The 22,293-nt window shown below is 39.2% G+C and overlaps 1 protein-coding gene across 2 annotated transcripts in view; it reads right to left on the reverse strand.

Moving 5' to 3' along the window:
- Positions 1 to 22,293, reverse strand: part of DPF1 (double PHD fingers 1) — a 102,948-nt gene that overhangs the window by 69,951 nt on the left and 10,704 nt on the right. The window lies entirely within an intron of this gene.

The following is a 22,293-nucleotide window of genomic DNA, read 5'->3' on the forward strand; positions in this document are numbered from 1 at the left end:
TAAAAATGTAATTAGTTTTTTGTTCATCAGTGGTCAGGGGGTTCACATGCTCATGTGCCCCTACAGAGGAGCCTCCACTGCTTTGGGGCAATGCCCCTCAAAAGGCCCTTTTAAGGGCTATTGATAGTTTAGTTTAGGCTAGGGTGTTTTTTTATTTTGGGGGGTATTTTTTCATTTTGATAGTGCTATTAGATTAGGTGTAATTAGTTTAAATATCTTGTAATTTTTTTTTATTCTCTGTAATTTAGTGTTGTTTTTGTTTTGTGATTTAGGTAATTTAATTTAATTTAAATGTAGGTAATTTATTTAATTGTAGTGTAGTGTTAGTGTAACTTAGGTTAGGTTTTATTTTACAGGTAAATTTGTATTTATTTTAGCTAGGTAGTTATTAAATAGTTACTAACTATTTAATAACTATTCTACCTAGTTAAAATAAATACAAACTTGCCTGTACACTAAAAATAAAACCTAAGCTAGCTACAATGTAACTATTAGTTATATTGTAGCTAGCTTAGGGTTTATTTTATAGGTATTTAGTTTTAAATAGGAATAATTTAGTTAATTATAGTAATTTTATTTAGATTTATTTAAATTATATTTAAGTTAAGGGGGTGTTAGGATTAGACTTAGATTTAGGGGTTAATACATTTAATATAGTGGCGGCGACGTTGGGGACTGCAGATTAGGGGTTAATAAGTATAATGTAGGTGGCGGCGATGTTAGGGGGCGGCAGATTAGGGGTTAATAATATTTAACTAGTGTTTGCGAGGCGGGAGTGCAGCGGTTTAGGGGTTAATATGTTTATTCTAGTGGCTGCGATGTCCGGAGCGGTAGATTAGGGGTTAGATTTTTTTTTTATAGTGTTTGCGATGCGGGAGGGCCTCGGTTTAGGGGTTAATAGGTAGTTTATGGGTGTTTAGTGTACTTTTTAGAACTTTAGTTATGAGTTTTATGCTACAGCTTTGTAGTGTAAAACTCATAACTACTGACTTTAGAATGCGTTACGGATCTTGTAGGTAGAGGGTGTACCGCTCACTTTTTGGCCTCCCAGGACAGACTCGTAATACCGGCACTATGGAAGTCCCATAGAAAAAAGGGTTTACAAAGTTTACGTAAGTCATTTTGCGGTAAGGCCAAAAAAGTGTGCGGTGCCCCTAAACCTGCAAGATTTGTAATAGCAACGGTAGTGAAAAAGCAGCGTTAGGACCTGTTAGCGCTGCTTTTTCAGCTTAACGCAAAACTCGTAATCTAGCCGTTTGTTTTTTTATACATCAATAACACCACTCAAGTGAGGGGATTATTAGCGAAAATAACTAATATGCGTAACTAACTGTATGCACCTTCCATGTAGGCATGTCCCCCGCGTGTGATGATGAGCAACGCTCACGCATTTGAAACGGTACAAAATTAGCTAAGTACCTACCTCACATTAAAGGGCAATATAGTTGAAAAATGACATGCTCTTATTCGTATGCAATTTAACAACTATCGACCCTACGCTAAGGGTCTAAAGACACAGTAGAAAGTTCCACTCAGAACCCATAGAATACTGCTGGTCCCAAGTGGAATACACTGCTGATACAATCAACAGTGCTAGTCACATGACTCAGGGGGTCGATCCGATATAAAGCGTCGCCCGCAAAAGCCGGCGACGCCAATATTTGCGCGGATTTGGTATCACATATACGGCGTAACCTAGAAGTTACGCGCGTATATTTCTGCCGTCGCCCGCAGTTTTTTGGGCCATAGGCAGGTATACCAAACCCGCGCAGTTTGGTATCCAATATGCAGCGTAAGGACTTACGTGGCGAAAATGGAGAAAACTTACTCCATTTTCACCTCGCCACAAAAAGTAGCCGTAAGAAGCCTTACGCTGACTATTGGAGCCCCGTAACTCCCTAAACTAACTAGAAAATAAACCTAACGCATGCGCAATGTCTATCTCCCTGTCAACCGCGATCTGCTAAAATAAACCTAACACCTAACGCATGCGCAATGTCTATCTACCTGTCAACCGCGATCCCCCCCCCCCCCCGAAATCCCTAATAAAGTTATTACCCCCTAAACCGCCGCTCCCGGACCTCGCCGCCATCTACATAAACTAACCCCCTACTGTGAGCCTCTAAAACCGCCGCCATCTACCTTATCTATCCCCTAATCTGACCCCTTACACCGCCGCCACCTATATAAAAATGATTAACCCCTAATGTAAGCCCCTTACACCGCCGCCATCTCTATTAAAATGATTAACCCCTAATTTAATCTACCTACCCCGCCGCCAGCTATATTATCTATATTAACCCTAAGTATATTATAGTTAATATAGGTATTACATTATATATATTAACTATATTAACCCTAATTATATTAGGGTTAATATAGTTAATATAGTTACTATAGTATTTATATTAACTATATTAACTCTATCTAACCCTAACTAAATTTATATTAAATTAATCTAATTCATTTATAAACTAAAATGTTCCTATTTAAATCTAAATACTTACCTATAAAATAAACCCTAAGATAGCTACAATATAATTAATAATTACATTGTAGCTATGTTAGGGTTAATATTTATTTTACAGGTAAATTGTTAATTATTTTAACTAGGTATAATAGATATTAAATAGTTATTAACTATTTAATATCTACCTAGTTAAAATAATTACCCAATTACCTGTAAAATAAATCCTAACCTAAGTTACAAATACACCTACACTATCAATAAATTTAATAAACTACTAACATCTATCTAAAAATACAATTAAATTAACTAAACTAAATTACAAAAAAAAACAAACACTAAATTACAAAAAATAAAAAAAAGATTACAAGATATTTAAGCTAATTACACCTATTCTAAGCCCCCTAATAAAATAATAAACCCCCAAAATAAAAAAAATTCCCTGCCCTATTCTAAATTCAACAAATTTCAAAGCTCTTTACCTTACCAGCCCTTAAAAGGGCCTTTTGTGGGGCATGCCCCAAAGAATTCAGCTCTTTTGCATACAAGAAATACAATACCCCCCCCCCCATTACAACCCACCACCCACATACCCCTATTCTAAACCCACCCAAACCCCCCTTAAAAAAGCCTAACACTACCCCCCTGAAGATCTCCCTACCTTGTCTTCACCACACCGGGCCGAACTTCTGATCCGATCCGGGCGATGTCTTCCTCCAAGCGGCAAAGAAGAATTCTTCCTCCGGCGACGTCTTCCTCCAAGCGGCAGCAAAGTCTTCATTCTTCCGGCGGCATCTTCAATCTTCTTTCTTCGCTCCGCCGCCGCGGAGCATCCATCCCGGCCGACTGCTGAACTTGGAATGATGTACCTTTAAATGACGTCATCCAAGATGGCGTCCGCCGAATTCCGATTGGCTGATAGGATTCTATCAGCCAATCGGAATTAAGTTAAAAAAATCTGATTGGCTGATTGAATCAGCCAATCAGATTCAAGTTCAATCCGATTGGCTGATCCAATCAGCCAATCAGATTGAGCTCGCATTCTATTGGCTGTTCCGATCAGCCAATAGAATGCGAGCTCAATCTGATTGGCTGATTGGATCAGCCAATCGGATTGAACTTGAATCTGATTGGCTGATTCAATCAGCCAATCAGATTTTTTTAACTTAATTCCGATTGGCTGATAGAATCCTATCAGCCAATCGGAATTCGGCGGACGCCATCTTGGATGACGTCATTTAAAGGTACATCATTCCAAGTTCAGCAGTCGGCCGGGATGGATGCTCCGCGGCGGCGGAGCGAAGAAAGAAGATTGAAGATGCCGCCGGAAGAATGAAGACTTTGCTGCCGCTTGGAGGAAGACGTCGCCGGAGGAAGAATTCTTCTTTGCCGCTTGGAGGAAGACATCGCCCGGATCGGATCAGGAGTTCGGCCCGGTGTGGTGAAGACAAGGTAGGGAGATCTTCAGGGGGGTAGTGTTAGGCTTTTTTAAGGGGGGTTTGGGTGGGTTTAGAATAGGGGTATGTGGGTGGTGGGTTGTAATGGGGGGGGGGTATTGTATTTCTTGTATGCAAAAGAGCTGAATTCTTTGGGGCATGCCCCACAAAAGGCCCTTTTAAGGGCTGGTAAGGTAAAGAGCTTTGAAATTTGTTGAATTTAGAATAGGGCAGGGAATTTTTTTTATTTTGGGGGTTTATTATTTTATTAGGGGGCTTAGAATAGGTGTAATTAGCTTAAATATCTTGTAATCTTTTTTTTATTTTTTGTAATTTAGTGTTTGTTTTTTTTTGTAATTTAGTTTAGTTAATTTAATTGTATTTTTAGATAGATGTTAGTAGTTTATTAAATTTATTGATAGTGTAGGTGTATTTGTAACTTAGGTTAGGATTTATTTTACAGGTAATTGGGTAATTATTTTAACTAGGTAGATATTAAATAGTTAATAACTATTTAATATCTATTATACCTAGTTAAAATAATTAACAATTTACCTGTAAAATAAATATTAACCCTAACATAGCTACAATGTAATTATTAATTATATTGTAGCTATCTTAGGGTTTATTTTATAGGTAAGTATTTAGATTTAAATAGGAACATTTTAGTTTATAAATGAATTAGATTAATTTAATATAAATTTAGTTAGGGTTAGATAGAGTTAATATAGTTAATATAAATACTATAGTAACTATATTAACTATATTAACCCTAATATAATTAGGGTTAATATAGTTAATATATATAATGTAATACCTATATTAACTATAATATACTTAGGGTTAATATAGATAATATAACTGGCGGCGGGGTAGGTAGATTAAATTAGGGGTTAATCATTTTAATAGAGATGGCGGCGGTGTAAGGGGCTTACATTAGGGGTTAATCATTTTAATATAGATGGCGGCGGTGTTAGGGGCTCACTTTAGGGGGTTATAGATATAAAATAGCTGGCGGCGGGGTACGGGAGCGGCGGTTTAGGGGTTAATAATTTTATTAGGTTGCGGCGGGGTAAAGGAGCGGCGGTTTAGGGGTTAATAGCTTTTTTATTGTTATGCTAGTGAGGGGGGATAGCGGATAGAGGGTTAGACAGTGCGGGCTATGTTAGGGAGGCGTGTTAGACAGTGCGGGCTATGTTAGGGAGGCGTGTTAGACAGTGCGGGCTATGTTAGGGAGGCGTGTTAGACAGTGCGGGTGTTGCGAGCTGAAACTGCGGGCGACGCCGGTTCCCTCGCTTGCGCCGCAAACTGCGATCGATATCGGATCGCGCCCCAGATGTGCAATTATCGCTGCTGATTGGATCGTTGGCAGTTTCTGCCCTGAACCAGCAGTGCTCTATGGGTCTTGAACGGCACGTCTACTGTGTGGTTAACCCCTTTGCAGGAGTTAAAAACACTGTAGTGCAGGGTCAATAGTCGTAAAATTTACATGCTGTAACGAATTAGAGCAAGTTATTTTTCCAACTATTATGGCCCTTAAAAAGGGATATGAAACCTAAATGTAGCCACCAATCCGCAAGCGCCACCCAGGGTGCGGAACCAAAATTGGGTTTTCTCCTAAGCTTACATTCCAGCTTTTTCAATAAAGATAACAATAGAACGAAGAAAATTTGATAATAGGAGTAAATTAGAAAGTTGCTTAAAGTTGCCTGCTCTATATGAATCATTAGAGAAAATTTTTGGGTTTCATATACCTTTAAGCAAAATAAAGAAAAAAAAGTTACTCAATCACAAACACACACACACTCACTCATACTTATACACACACACACATTCAACATCACTCACAACACACACTGTATACACAGTATATTATCAGATCTTGTGGGAACCCCCAAACATTTTTAAGGGAACCCCAGTTAAAGGGACAGTCTGGTCAAACTTTAACTTTCATGAATCAGATAGAGCATGCAATTTTAAGCAACTTTCTATTGTACTCCTATTATCAATTTTTCTTCGTTCTCTTGGTTTCTTTATTTGAAAATCAGGAATGTAAAGCTTAGGAGCCGGCCCATTTTTGGTTCAGCACCTGGATTAGAGTGAGTAACTTCCATGCTGTTTTTTATATGGTATTGTTAAAGAGCACCTTGGCCATTGTTGCTCCAGAGCTGCAAGGCACTACTGGGAATATAATCTAGCGAGCCAATGACAAGAGAAAAATGTGTGTAGCCACCAATCACCAGCTAGCTCCCAGTAGTGCATTCCTGCTGTTGAGAATATGTACAAATGCTTTTCAACAAAGGATACGAAGTATATTTGATATGCATCTTCGCCCTCCTGATGTTTAGGCATTCTGAAAACCAGTTGAGCATCATGGGAAATGTAGTTCTGAAACATCTGGAGGGCCAAGGTTCCCCATCCCTAGCTGAATTGTGAAAGTTACATTTTTACTTTCCTACTCATTAAAGGGACATGAAACCCAAAATGTTTCTTTCATTATTCAGATAGAGCATGCAATTTTAAATAACTTTGCAAATAAATTATTGTATCTAATTGTCTTTTTCCTCTTGGTATCCTTTGGTGAAAAGCATACATTGGTAGGCTCAGGAACAGGATTGGTGTTCAGCTAGCTCCCAGTAGTGCATTGCTGCTCCTTCAACAGAGGATACCTAGAGAATGAAGCAAAATTTATAACAGAAGTCAATTAGAAGGTTGTTCTATCTAAATTAAAGGGACACTGAACCCAAATTTTTTCTTTAGTGATTAAGATAGAGCATGACATTTTAAGGAACTTTCTAATTTACTCCTATTATCAAATTTTCTTTATTCTCTTGGTATCTTTATTTGAAATGCAAGAATGTAAGTTTAGATGCTGGCTCATTTTTAGTGAACAACCTGGGTTATTCTTGCTGATTGTTGGATAAATTAATCTACCAATAAAAAAGTACTGTCCAGACTCTGAAGCAAAAAAGAAGCTTAGATGCCTTCTTTTTCAAATAAAGATAGCAAGAGAACAAAGACAAATTGATAATAGGAGAAAATTAGAAAGTTGCTTAAAATTGCTGCTCTATCTGAATCACGAAAGAAAAAAATTGGGTTCAGTGTCCCTTTAATAAAGAAAAATGTTGGGTTTCTTGTCCCTCCAAACCTTTTTTGGTTCTTCTACATAGATCCCTATGCGTCATTCAGGAAAATTGTATTAATGATGCATAAATGTTAAAGGTGACTTTTAAAGGGACATTAAACACTAAATTAATACTAGATAGAATGAAGCATTCAAAGAAAAGATTAGTCTGAGAATAACATGTAGAAGTATTTTTTTAAAGTATCATTAGTTGTATAAATATTGACAAAATAAGTGTAAAGCTTTAGTGTCTATAAAACAACGAGAGCTGCCATGTTGTAACTTAGGTTACCTTCTCTGCTGTGGCCAATTAGGGACAGTTATAAATAGGTCACTAGAGTGTGCAGCCAATGGCTGTGTGGGATATAACAGTGTTCTGCACTACCATTTCTAACAGGAACTGAAAAGCTCACAGTTTTAGAATGGAATTACAGAAGAAGGGGACAAAATAAATAATGAAAGTGTATTGCAGAGGTTTTTTTTTAAATTCATATACAATTTAAAATTGTGTATTATCATCTCAAAGTGTTTAATGTCCCTTTAAGTTTCAAACAAATAAACAATGTCAACTCTTTAACTCTTTACAACTGCAGATGACTACACACTTCACCGTAGGGGCTCTAAAGACCACATTACTATATATGCCATTATCTATACAGTACATAAACTTCTGCTTCTCTCTTAGGAGTAGTATCTGGCAGATACTATCTGCTGCACCCCCCCCCTTCCGCAAACGAGCAGAAGTAGGAGGGTGAGCTGCCTTTCCCCCTCCCTCTGTATTACGCACAGCTTGCAGGAAAATCCATTAACCATCATTAGTACAATGAAGGCCATAAAAATACACTTGGCTCCCGCAATTAACCATAAAAAGCCAATCAGGAAGTAAGCAGGGGGTAATGAATATTGGTGGGGGGAATACTATCAGATATAGGATGTAACAAGGGAGCCCAGTCCTATATTAAGACATTGGTGTTAGTCTGGCTTCTTGATCTGTGTGTATATATATATATATATATATATATATATGTATATACACAGCTTGTAACTATATATATATATATATATTCATACATCGTTCAGGGCATCTCCAAGTAAAGTGACAATGTTAAAGGGTACCACGTACAACACAATGACCTAATGACAGTGATGAATTCACCGGGTTATATAGTTTGTCCCATGTATGTGCAAAATTAAGCAATGACATTGACCTGTTTAAAGTGATAAAGAATGCTATACTATAGCTATGGTTGCCACCAGTGTTCCCTCTAAGGCCAATTTTGTGAGCGGTACAGCAGTGAAACAGTTAATAAGGGAACTACACCTTGCAGTCTGCATTGTGAAGGGTTTGCTAATTGCTCTAATTACTGTAACTGTGTCACTGCTGGGCGGCTCACAAAACTGGCGTTAGAGGGAACAGTGGTTGCCACCTCCCTCAAAGTTTTCCTGGACATTTATGAGTTACACATGCTACAGGGTGTGGAGGGAGGAACATGAATAGTGCTGTCCACTATTCGTGTGCTGTCCAGGTGCGCAGTACATGTTGCCCTCTGCACACCATGCAGCATGTTAATTCCTAAGTGTCCAGGAAAACGTGGCCGAGGTGGCAACCCTAGCTAAATCTATTTCTTAAAGTGAAGGTAAAATGATCTAGTTGTCGATGAAGTATATAATAATACGTCCCAAATAAATATCAGTTTCATTCATCGATTTGTATAATTTTGCTTGAAAGTAAAGTTATTCCCGTTTTTAATCATTTTCTGAAGCTCGAGTAAATCAACCCGTTTTTTTTGTTTTTGTTTTTGTTTTTTTCTGTCTTGGTCACGTTTTTCTGTGATCCAATTGTAAATCTGGCCGTTAGGCGGCCGTCACTCGACGTCATCCGCCTCCTTGCTCTTATGTGCATGCGTTTTTTTTCTTCCATAAGTTTGGAATCAATTCTCGCTCCCATTTCACGCATGCGCATTGGTAGTACTGTAGGAATTTCAACAGACAGCTGCTTACAGACCGCTGTCCTTTCAAATCGAATTATGCATGCACATAATAGAGTGAGATCACCATTTTGCGCATGCGCAGTTCTACTGAGCATTGTGAATGCACTTTTAGGAGACGTATAGAGCGGGTGGGACTGCTCTATAAGTCTGAGAACAGAAAACCAGGAAATAGGGTTTGGGAGGAGTCACTGTCTTAACGGTAGGGATTTTTAGATCTATATATTTTGAGATATATAAAATAAATTGAGAAAAAAACATAGCGATTAGCATCTGGTAATATTAGCAAATCGAATGATGTCTTCGAATTGCTAAAACTTTACCTTCACTTTAACTAGTGACTAATAAATGATAGTGATATTTTTCCATCCCTGCTTACATAGATATGTATATATATATATACATATATTTATATATATATATATATATAGACTATCTATCTATCTATCTATCTATAAATAAATATAGCTAGATATATACACACACATATACATACATATATACGCACACATACATTTTCTTTGCTCATTCTGATGTCTCTTGCTTTTATGTAACTCGAAATTGTTTTTTTTCCAGACAAGTATACAAAATGAAAAAAAAAGAACCTTTAGTATGTCTGGTCGGGTGGTTTGATAGTTTCTATGGCAACAGCTTTTTTCATTTACTGAATATCTTAATTAAAAATGATTAAAAATATGTGGCAGATGATATTTGGGAAAAGAGGGGGAATAGAACAAAAACATAATAATACAGAGTTTAAGGGGAGGGGAGATATGGGTTAAAAGACCAAGAATAAATTAATACATACCAGATTAACATTTGATATACAACAGCAAGAAAGAAGAAAAACATGATTCATGAGGGAAGAGAGAAAAATAAAACTGATTTAAAATTAAATTTTTGGGGGAGGGAGTATAAGGAATATAGAATGTGACAGAGGCAAGGACACATTAGTAGGAAGAATGAGATGGAGAAAGAGGCAGGGAGAGAAAATTGGGAAGGTAAAATGTAACAGTGATGGTGAAGAGATAGAAGGATATAAGCTAAATCTGGGAGGTAGGAGGAATAGCAAAAAAGACAACAAAAAGGGCAGAGGAAGAGCAAATGGTGAGAGAAAATGGAAAATGAATGAGGAGATTGTGTTTGGGGAGAAAAAAGGAAGCTGAAAGAAAGGAAAACGAGACAATAGGGTGGTAGAGAGTTTAGAATAAGAGAAAAAGAAAAATGAAATTATTTGTGTAAATGAGAAAATGGGGAGGTAGAGTGTGATGAAGATGGATAGAATTTGATGAAAGACATAAATAGAAGGGAGGCAGAAAAAAGAGGGATAAAATGAAACAGAGGATAGAGGGCGAGAGAGAAAGAACAGAACATAAGTGCAAATTAAAAGGGAGAATGTGGTAGAGGTGTGAGGGAAAATACGAGAGGGATAAATAATAGAGACTAGGAAGATAGAAAGGAGAGATGGGATGTGAAGGTAGATGATTGCGAGGAAGGAAATTAAGAAAGGGTGAGAGACAGTGAGCAAATGGGGAGGGAGCGTGTGACAGACTGATAGACTATGATGAATAAAAGACAAAAGAAATAGAGGAGAGAAAATAAAAAGATAGAATGTTATAGAGAGAGCGGATATAGAATACATGAAGAATACAATTACCTAGAATATAAGATATATAAGAAAATTATGGTTGTAAAATACAAAATAGAGAGGCTGAAGGTGGTTTGAAGTGAGCGATGAGGACCACAAGAGAGTAAGGACATTGGAGAAGAACATGGAGAGATAGGAGGTAAAAATAGGTAAGAAAATAGGAAGAGTAAGAGAATGGGAACATGGAGAAGTAGAAGGTGACAGAGCTGAGAGAAGAGGAAGGATGAGATTGTAAAGACATTAGAGAACATGGAGCGGGAGAAAGTTAGAGATCTGAGATAAGAGGAAAGATGAGAGAGCAAGGACAAAGGAGAGGAACATGGAACGTGAGATGGTGGCAGAAATGAGAGAAGAGGAAGTATGAGAGAGTAAAGACAATAGAGAACATGGCCAAAGGAGAGGAACATGGAGCGGTAGAAGGTGACAGAGGTGAGAGAAGATTAAGGCCTGTAATAAGGGAGTACAGAAGGAAGGAGATACAAGAAGGAAACGCTGGATAGAAAATCTGGATGTAGAAAGTGTTATGAGGTGAGATAGGAAGGAAATGAAGAAAGGGTGAGGGAGAAAATGGGGAGGTAGATGGGAAAACATCTGGAGATTGTAGGGCGAGAATAGGAGAGAAAGAGAGGAAGGAAATGGGAGAAACATAGGTCAATAGAATAACAGAGGTTTGAGAATAATCTCTAACAAGGGTCAAATATTGTAGGTAGGAAAGAGAATGGGCAAGTAGAATGTGATAGTGAAGAGATAATAGTAATGATAAAAGAGACAAAAAGAAAACGCAAAGGTAGAAGGAGATGGAAGTGGAAAAACATTGAGAAGTAAAGGAAATAAGTGGAAGACAATAGAGATGTAGAGAGAAGACAAATTGGGGCCTATTTATCAAGGGTCGAAAGGCCCCTGATGCCCCTGTTTCAGGCTTGCCGGAAACAGGAGTTAAGAAGCAGCGGTCTTAAGACCGCTGCTCGTTAACTTGTCCACTGACTCGAAGGTTGCGGACATCAATCTGCCCGATCACATACGATCGGGTTGATTGACACTCTGATTACCAAAAACTCACCTGCATAGAGAGTTATCACACAAAAATGTACCTCTTTTTATTTGCACATTATATTGTAATGTAGGTTTCTTTCTTTTATATGCAGAACCTTGCTTAGGGCCTAATGATCTAAAGCCCTCTGCTCTGATCATTTAAGACATCTCATCAGTACTGTGAGATCCCTCAAATAATTTTAGAAGGGCACATTTTAGCCTGGGATATGTTTATCTAGCTATGCAGGGTATTGTATGGGAAGGATGGACGCATATATTGCAATATAATGGTTAAAGGGACATAAAACAGTATGAACTAACATAAGTTTCTAAATATATAATGAAGCCAAAGCTTACCTGCAAAATGTTTTCTTTTTTGTTTGCAGCATGCTCCCCCCTGGGCATTTCCATATATGGAAGGTGCTATCCAGGCCATAGCTATGGCAGAATGCACTTGTGCACATGCACGGTAGTGGGCAGAGTAACATGACACCTGACTAAAGCAGTGCACAGTATAATGCTGAAGCTTTCACAAAGCATGTGACATTATCCCCATGGAAACAAGCAAGCCTCTTGGCAACAAACAATAGCAGTATCTGATGTCCCTCCTCAACCCCCTTACGTGCACACTTTGTTACATGATACCTCAGGGTTTGGAGTAAGACACTGATAAAAGAGGTGGAGCAAGCTACACTTGGCAACACTAAAGTGTAAGTAATTTTGCAGATTTTTTAAATTTTAATACCTCAAATAACCCTTTTATAATATGCACATAACTCAAAATGTTTTATGGCACTTTAAAAAAAAAAAAAAAGTCCCCTTAAATTTTGTGTGATCTCTCTTCATTTTGGCGAGTTTTTGATCACCAGGTCCGTAGCGATATAAACAGTTCTCAAAATAAAACATTTCTTTCTAAAATTCTTTGATAGAGCTCACCATACTGACAAGACTGCTTAGATAATTTCGCCAGCCCAAGGAGCTTTAGAGAATCAGACCCAGTGATCTAAAGCTCACCACTCAGGCGAGATAATCTAAGAGGTCTCGTCAGTATGACAAAGTCCCTTAAAGAGTGAAATGTTAGCTTGAGATACGTTTATCTCGCTCTGCATGGTTCTGTATATGAAGAAGAGACTCTACATTATAATATAAGGCTAAAAAAAAAATCCATAAGACTTTGGGCAAAATTTATTTAGACACGAAAAAATGCGCTTAAAAAGTCTTGATTATTTCTGCGATAGTTTGCCAACTGTGAAGGCAAACATATCACCAGTATTTATCAACATTCTAGAGACATTTTTCAGGCAAAAGTTTTTCACGATGTCAAGCAAATTCTGATCTAGTTTTGTTATGAACATATTGTTTTCACTATATTTATCAATCTTAGTCCATTAGCATAACTTTCTAGTGAAATGCTTGTGCAATGATAAATGCTGACAACGTATGCTGTCGGCATTTATTGATGTGCGGCGGACATGATACGATACAGCGTATCATGTTTGTCCGCACCTTAATAAATTGACCCCAGAGTGTGTAAATGCTAAAAATAAGTGGAAGAAACAATATAGATATTAAAACAACAGTTAACATGAGTTGTTATGTATTGTACAACAGGGCGTAAACATTTGTAGACAGCAAAACTTATTATTGAAATTATAATGAGGAAAAGTTGTAATGATAGAGATTTTGGAGGTGAAATAAAGAAAAAAAATAAATTTAGAATCAGGATAACAGAGAAAAAAAGGATGCAGCAGAAAAGAGAATAGCAGTACTGGTTAGAACCTGTGTATACTAATGACTGACCTCTTTATGGGCTCAGTCACTACTATTATTATTATTATTATTACTACGGTATTATCGGTTATTTGTAGAGCGCCAACAGATTCTGCAGCGCTATTAACAAAGGCGGAGTACAAAAAACAGTTATAGGGATCAAATGGGTAGAGGGCCTTGCCAAGAGTCGCACTGTTGTAGTCAGCTCTTGAGAAGGTAATCAACAAACAGCTGGACTCTTAAGATTACATGCTAGGGGGGTTCAGGGGATAGCAATGGAGGAGAGGAACTGGTATTAGGAAAGGTTAGCGTAGGTTGTATGCATCCCTGAACAGTAGAGTCTTTAGGGAGCACTTGAAGCTTTTAAAACTAGAAGAGAGTCTTGTGGAGCGAGGCAGAGAGTTCCACAAGATGGGAGCCAGTCTGGAGAAGTCCTGTAAACGGGAGTGTGATGAGGTGACAAGAGAGGAGGAGAGTAGGAGGTCATGAGCAGAGCGAAGGGGACGGGAAGGAGAGTATCTGGAGACAAGGTCTGAGATATAGGGGGGAGCAGTGCAGTTGAGAGCTTTATATGTCAGGGTGAGAATTTTGTGTTTGATCATAGAGGCAAGAGGAAGCCAGTGAAGGGATTGGCAGAGAGGTGCAGCAGATGAAGAGCGACTTGTAAGGAAGATGAGTCTGGCAGAGGCATTCATTAAGGATTGTAAAGGAGCTAGGCGGTAGGTGGGGAGACCAGAGAGGACAGAGTTGCAGTAATCGAGGTGGGAGAGGATGAGAGAGTGGATTAAAATCTTAGTTGTGTCTTGTGTAAGGAAGTGTCTGATTTTAACGATGTTTTTAAGGTGGAAGCGGCAGGCTTTAACCAAAGACTGAATGTGAGGAGTGAAAGAAAGATCTGAGTCAAATGTGACCCCGAGACATCGGGCATGCGGGGTAGGGGTAATGATGGAGTTGTCGACAGTTATAGAGAGATTGGGGGTGGAGAGTTTTGAAGAAGGGGGGAAAATAAGGAGCTCAGTTTTGGAGAGATTTAGCTTGAGAGGACATCCAGTTGGAGATGTGAGAAAGACAGTTAGTGACATTAGAAGCAAAGTGTACTAATGACAGTGACATGTTTATGGGCTCAGTCCCTGCTAGGATTAAAGTGTACTAATGACAGTGACATGTTTATGTGCTCACTACCTGCAAGGGCTAAAGTGTACTAATGACAGTGACATGTTTATGTGCTCAGTCCCTGCTAGGACTAAAGTGTACTAATGACAGTGACATGTTTATGGGATCAGTCCCTGCTAGGACTAAAGTGTACTAATGACAGTGACATGTTTATGGGCTCAGTCCCTGCTAGGATTAAAGTGTACTAATGACAGTGACATGTTTATGTGCTCAGTACCTGCAAGGGCTAAAGTGTACTAATGACAGTGACATGTTTATGTGCTCAGTCCCTGCTAGGACTAAAGTGTACTAATGACAGTGACATGTTTATGGGATCAGTCCCTGCTAGGACTAAAGTGTACTAATGACAGTGACATGTTTATGTGCTCAGTCCCTGCTAGGACTAAAGTGTACTAATGACAGTGACATATTTATGTGCTCAGTCCCTGCTAGGACTAAAGTGTACTAATGACAGTGACATGTTTATGTGCTCAGTCCCTGCTAGGACTAAAATGTACTAATGACTGTGACATGTTTATGTGCTCAGCCCCTGCTAGGACTAAAGTGTACTAATGACAGTGACATGTTTATGTGCTCAGCCCCTGCTAGGACTAAAGTGTACTAATGACAGTGAGATGTTTATGTGCTCAGTCCCTGCTAGGACTAAAGTGTACTAATGACAGTGACATGTTTATGTGCTCAGTCAATGCTAGGACTAAAGTGTACTAATGACAGTGACATGTTTATGTGCTCAGTCCCTGCTAGGACTAAAGTGTACTAATGACAGTGACATGTTTATGGGATTAGCCTAGTCCCTGCTAGGACTAAAGTGTACTAATGACAGTGACATGTTTATGGGATTAGTCCCTGCTAGGACTAAAGTGTACTAATGACAGTGACATGTTTATGTGCTCAATCCCTGCTAGTACTAAAGTGTACTAATGACAGTGACATGTTTATGTGCTCAGTACCTGCTAGGACTAAAGTGTACTAATGACAGTGACATGTTTATGTGCTCAGTCCCTGCTAGGACTAAAATGTACTAATGACAGTGACATGTTTATGTGCTCAGTACCTACTAGGACTAAAATGTACTAAAATGTACTAATGACAGTGACATGTTTATGTGCTCAGTCCCTGCTAGGACTAAAGTGTACTAATGACAGTGACATGTTTATGTGCTCAGTCCCTGCTAGAACTAAAGTGTACTAATGACAGTGACATGTTTATGTGCTCAGTCCCTGCTAGGACTAAAGTCCACTAATGACAGTGACATGTTTATAGGCTCAGTCCTGCTAGGACTAAAGTGTACTAATGACAGGCAGTGACATGTTTATGTGCTCAGTCCCTGCTAGGACTAAAGTGTACTAATGACAGTGACATGTTTATCTGCTCAGTCCCTGCTAGGACTAAAGTGTACTAATGACAGTGACATGTTTATGTGCTCAGTCCCTGCTAGGACTAAAGTGTTCTAATGACAGTGACATGTTTATGTGCTCAGTCCCTGCTAGGACTAAAGTGTACTAATGACAGTGATATGTTTATGTGCTCAGTCCCTGCTAGGACTAGTGTACTAATGACAGTGACATGTTTATGGGCTCAGTCCCTGCTAGGACTAAAGTGTACTAATGACAGTGACATGTTTATGTGCTCAGCCCCTGCTAGGATTAAAGTGTACTAATAACAGTGACATGCTTATGGGCTCAGTCCCTGCTAGGACTAAAGTGTACTAATGACAGTGACATGTTTATGTGCTCAGTCCCTGCTAGGACTAAAGTGTACTAATTAAAGTGACATGTTTATGTGCTCAGTCCCTGCTAGGACTAAAGTATACTAATGGCAGTGACATGTTTATGTGCTTAGTCCCTGCTAGGACTAAAGTGTACTAATGACAGTGACATGTTTATTTGCTCAGTCCCTGCTAGGACTAAAGTGTACTAATGACAGTGACATGTTTATGTGCTCAGTACCTGCTAGGACTAAAGTGTACTAATGACAGTGACATGTTTATGTGCTCAGTCCCTGCTAGGACTAAAATGTACTAATGACAGTGACATGTTTATGTGCTCAGTACCTGCTAGGACTAAAATGTACTAATGACAGTGACATGTTTATGTGCTCAGTTCCTGCTAGGACTAAAGTGTACTAATGACAGTGACATGTTTATGTGCTCAGTCCCTGCTAGGACTAAAGTCCACTAATGACAGTGACATGTTTATAGGCTCAGTCCTGCTAGGACTAAATGTGTGCTCAGCCCCTTTTAGGACTAAAGTGTACTAATGACAGTGACATGTTTATGTGCTCAGTCCCTGCTAGGACTAAAGTGTACTAATGACAGTGACATCGTTATGTGCTCAGTCCCTGCTAGGACTAAAGTGTACTAATGAAAGTGACATGTTTATGTGCTCAGTCCCTGCTAGGACTAAATTATACTAATGACAGTGACATGTTTATGTGCTCAGTTCCTGCTAGGACTAAAGTGTACTAATGAAAGTGACATGTTTATGTGCTCAGTCCCTGCTAGGGTTAAAGTGTACTAATGACAGTGACATGTTTATGTGCTCAGTCTCTGCTAGGGTTAAAGTGTACTAATGACAGTGACATGTTTATGTGCTCAGTCCCTGCTAGGACTAAAGTGTACTAATGACAGTGACATGTTTATGTGCTCAGTCCCTGCTAGGACTAAAGTGTACTAATGACAGTGACATGTTTTTGTGCTCAGTCCCTGCTAGGACTAAAGTGTACTAATGACAGTGACATGTTTATGGGCTCAGTCCCTGCTAGGACTAAAGTGTTCTAATGACAGTGACATGTTTATGTGCTCAGTCCCTGCTAGGACTAAAGTTTACTAATGACAGTGACATGTTTATGTGCTCAGTCCCTGCTAGGACTAAAGTGTACTAATGACAGTGACATGTTTATGTGCTCAGTCCCTGCTAGGACTAAAGTGTACTAATGACAGTGACATGTTTATGTGCTCAGCCCCTGCTAGGACTAAAGTGTACTAATGACAGTGACATGTTTATGTGCTCAGTCCCTGCTAGGACTAAAGTGTACTAATGACAATGACATGTTTATGTGCTCAGTCCCTGCTAGGACTAAAGTGTACTAATGACAGTGACATGTTTATGTGCTCAGTCCCTGCTAGTACTAAAGTGTACTAATGACAATGACATGTTTATGTGCTCAGTCCCTGCTAGGGCTAAAGTGTACTAATGACAGTGACAGGTTTGTGTGCTCAGTACCTGCTAGGACTAAAGTGTACTAATGACAGTGACATGTTTATGTGCTCAGTCCCTGCTAGGACTAAAGTGTACTAATGACAGTGACATGTTTATGGGATTAGTCCCTGCTAGGACTAAAGTGTACTAATGACAGTGACATGTTTATGTGCTCAATCCCTGCTAGTACTAAAGTGTACTAATGACAGTGACATGTTTATGTGCTCAGTACCTGCTAGGACTAAAGTGTACTAATGACAGTGACATGTTTATGTGCTCAGTCCCTGCTAGGACTAAAGTGTACTAATGACAGTGACATGTTTATGGGATCAGTCCCTGCTAGGACTAAAGTGTACTAATGACAGTGACATGTTTATGTGCTCAGTCCCTGCTAGGACTAAAGTGTACTAATGACAGTGACATATTTATGTGCTCAGTCCCTGCTAGGACTAAAGTGTACTAATGACAGTGACATGTTTATGTGCTCAGTCCCTGCTAGGACTAAAATGTACTAATGACTGTGACATGTTTATGTGCTCAGCCCCTGCTAGGACTAAAGTGTACTAATGACAGTGACATGTTTATGTGCTCAGCCCCTGCTAGGACTAAAGTGTACTAATGACAGTGAGATGTTTATGTGCTCAGTCCCTGCTAGGACTAAAGTGTACTAATGACAGTGACATGTTTATGTGCTCAGTCAATGCTAGGACTAAAGTGTACTAATGACAGTGACATGTTTATGTGCTCAGTCCCTGCTAGGACTAAAGTGTACTAATGACAGTGACATGTTTATGGGATTAGCCTAGTCCCTGCTAGGACTAAAGTGTACTAATGACAGTGACATGTTTATGGGATTAGTCCCTGCTAGGACTAAAGTGTACTAATGACAGTGACATGTTTATGTGCTCAATCCCTGCTAGTACTAAAGTGTACTAATGACAGTGACATGTTTATGTGCTCAGTACCTGCTAGGACTAAAGTGTACTAATGACAGTGACATGTTTATGTGCTCAGTCCCTGCTAGGACTAAAATGTACTAATGACAGTGACATGTTTATGTGCTCAGTACCTACTAGGACTAAAATGTACTAAAATGTACTAATGACAGTGACATGTTTATGTGCTCAGTCCCTGCTAGGACTAAAGTGTACTAATGACAGTGACATGTTTATGTGCTCAGTCCCTGCTAGAACTAAAGTGTACTAATGACAGTGACATGTTTATGTGCTCAGTCCCTGCTAGGACTAAAGTCCACTAATGACAGTGACATGTTTATAGGCTCAGTCCTGCTAGGACTAAAGTGTACTAATGACAGGCAGTGACATGTTTATGTGCTCAGTCCCTGCTAGGACTAAAGTGTACTAATGACAGTGACATGTTTATCTGCTCAGTCCCTGCTAGGACTAAAGTGTACTAATGACAGTGACATGTTTATGTGCTCAGTCCCTGCTAGGACTAAAGTGTTCTAATGACAGTGACATGTTTATGTGCTCAGTCCCTGCTAGGACTAAAGTGTACTAATGACAGTGATATGTTTATGTGCTCAGTCCCTGCTAGGACTAGTGTACTAATGACAGTGACATGTTTATGGGCTCAGTCCCTGCTAGGACTAAAGTGTACTAATGACAGTGACATGTTTATGTGCTCAGCCCCTGCTAGGATTAAAGTGTACTAATAACAGTGACATGCTTATGGGCTCAGTCCCTGCTAGGACTAAAGTGTACTAATGACAGTGACATGTTTATGTGCTCAGTCCCTGCTAGGACTAAAGTGTACTAATTAAAGTGACATGTTTATGTGCTCAGTCCCTGCTAGGACTAAAGTATACTAATGGCAGTGACATGTTTATGTGCTCAGTCCCTGCTAGGACTAAAGTGTACTAATGACAGTGACATGTTTATTTGCTCAGTCCCTGCTAGGACTAAAGTGTACTAATGACAGTGACATGTTTATGTGCTCAGTACCTGCTAGGACTAAAGTGTACTAATGACAGTGACATGTTTATGTGCTCAGTCCCTGCTAGGACTAAAATGTACTAATGACAGTGACATGTTTATGTGCTCAGTACCTGCTAGGACTAAAATGTACTAATGACAGTGACATGTTTATGTGCTCAGTTCCTGCTAGGACTAAAGTGTACTAATGACAGTGACATGTTTATGTGCTCAGTCCCTGCTAGGACTAAAGTCCACTAATGACAGTGACATGTTTATAGGCTCAGTCCTGCTAGGACTAAATGTGTGCTCAGCCCCTTTTAGGACTAAAGTGTACTAATGACAGTGACATGTTTATGTGCTCAGTCCCTGCTAGGACTAAAGTGTACTAATGACAGTGACATCGTTATGTGCTCAGTCCCTGCTAGGACTAAAGTGTACTAATGAAAGTGACATGTTTATGTGCTCAGTCCCTGCTAGGACTAAATTATACTAATGACAGTGACATGTTTATGTGCTCAGTTCCTGCTAGGACTAAAGTGTACTAATGAAAGTGACATGTTTATGTGCTCAGTCCCTGCTAGGGTTAAAGTGTACTAATGACAGTGACATGTTTATGTGCTCAGTCTCTGCTAGGGTTAAAGTGTACTAATGACAGTGACATGTTTATGTGCTCAGTCCCTGCTAGGACTAAAGTGTACTAATGACAGTGACATGTTTATGTGCTCAGTCCCTGCTAGGACTAAAGTGTACTAATGACAGTGACATGTTTTTGTGCTCAGTCCCTGCTAGGACTAAAGTGTACTAATGACAGTGACATGTTTATGGGCTCAGTCCCTGCTAGGACTAAAGTGTTCTAATGACAGTGACATGTTTATGTGCTCAGTCCCTGCTAGGACTAAAGTTTACTAATGACAGTGACATGTTTATGTGCTCAGTCCCTGCTAGGACTAAAGTGTACTAATGACAGTGACATGTTTATGTTCTCAGTCCCTGCTAGGACTAAAGTGTACTAATGACAGTGACATGTTTATGTGCTCAGTCCCTGCTAGGACTAAAGTGTACTAATGACAGTGACATGTTTATGTGCTCAGCCCCTGCTAGGACTAAAGTGTACTAATGACAGTGACATGTTTATGTGCTCAGTCCCTGCTAGGACTAAAGTGTACTAATGACAATGACATGTTTATGTGCTCAGTCCCTGCTAGGACTAAAGTGTACTAATGACAGTGACATGTTTATGTGCTCAGTCCCTGCTAGTACTAAAGTGTACTAATGACAGTGACATGTTTATGTGCTCAGTCCCTGCTAGGGCTAAAGTGTACTAATGACAGTGACAGGTTTGTGTGCTCAGTACCTGCTAGGACTAAAGTGTACTAATGACAGTGACATGTTTATGTGCTCAGTCCCTGCTAGTACTAAAGTGTACTAATGACAGTGACATGTTTATGTGCTCAGTCCCTGCTAGTACTAAAGTGTACTAATGACAGTGACATGTTTTTAGACTCTGACGCTACTAGAACCAAAGTTCTCAAACACTGATAAAAACAAACAAACAACATGGATACTAAACTTAAACAAATACTCTTGAGAATGTATAAAACATATACTTGTACACAGTGTTTCACAAACAGATGCTGTTACTGCCATTATTTTTTCCCCTTCTGTTCGAACCTTTCTCTCAGGTTCCAGCCTTTAGCACCTTCTATATTTTCCTATTTCAGCATTATTTCTTAGCCTACGCTGCAGCAACCTCTACTTAGACCTCCTTTAACAGCCTCACTTTGCTCAGCTTGTAACATCTATGTTTACGCCCAGCTTTCAGCTACATCTACTGCCCAACCTTAAAGGGAAAGTAAGGTTAACATTTAACTTCCATGAATCAGGTAGAGCATGCAGGTTGTAAACAACTTTCCAGTTTGCCTCTCTTATTTTATTTGCTTCATTCTTTTAAAATCCATTGTTAAAAAAACCACACATAGTGCACACAATGCACTACTGGTTGCTAGCTGCTGATTGGTGGCTGCAGATATGTGATTCATGTTACTGGCTCACCAGATGTGTTCAGCTAGCTCCCAGTAGCGGATTGCTGCTCCTTTCAATAACGGATACCAAGAGAATGAAGCAGATTTGATAATAGAACAGTAAATTTGAACATTGCTTAAAAGTGAATGCTCTATCTGAATCATGAAATACATATTTAGGGTTTCATGTCCCTTAAGTTTTATCTTTCTGCAAATCCTTCAATATTGTTTCCATATCAATAATTGTCATGCAGCAGAGCAATTAATAAGTATAGTGTATTCAGCAGAGAAATGATAACAATATTCACAGCAATATGTTCAGTGCAAAACACTCTCAAGTGCAAGTGATTCATGGGCGATTCCATACTTAGGGGTAGATTTATCACATGTCATGATCCGCTGTAGCATCCGCTGTCTGCATTTATTATTGCACAAGCATTTCTGGGGAAATGCTTGTGCAATGCCGCCCCCTGCACATTCGCGGCCAATCGGCTGCT

This window comes from Bombina bombina, chromosome 7 (genome assembly GCF_027579735.1).
Source record: "Bombina bombina isolate aBomBom1 chromosome 7, aBomBom1.pri, whole genome shotgun sequence".
Taxonomy (NCBI): domain Eukaryota; kingdom Metazoa; phylum Chordata; class Amphibia; order Anura; family Bombinatoridae; genus Bombina; species Bombina bombina.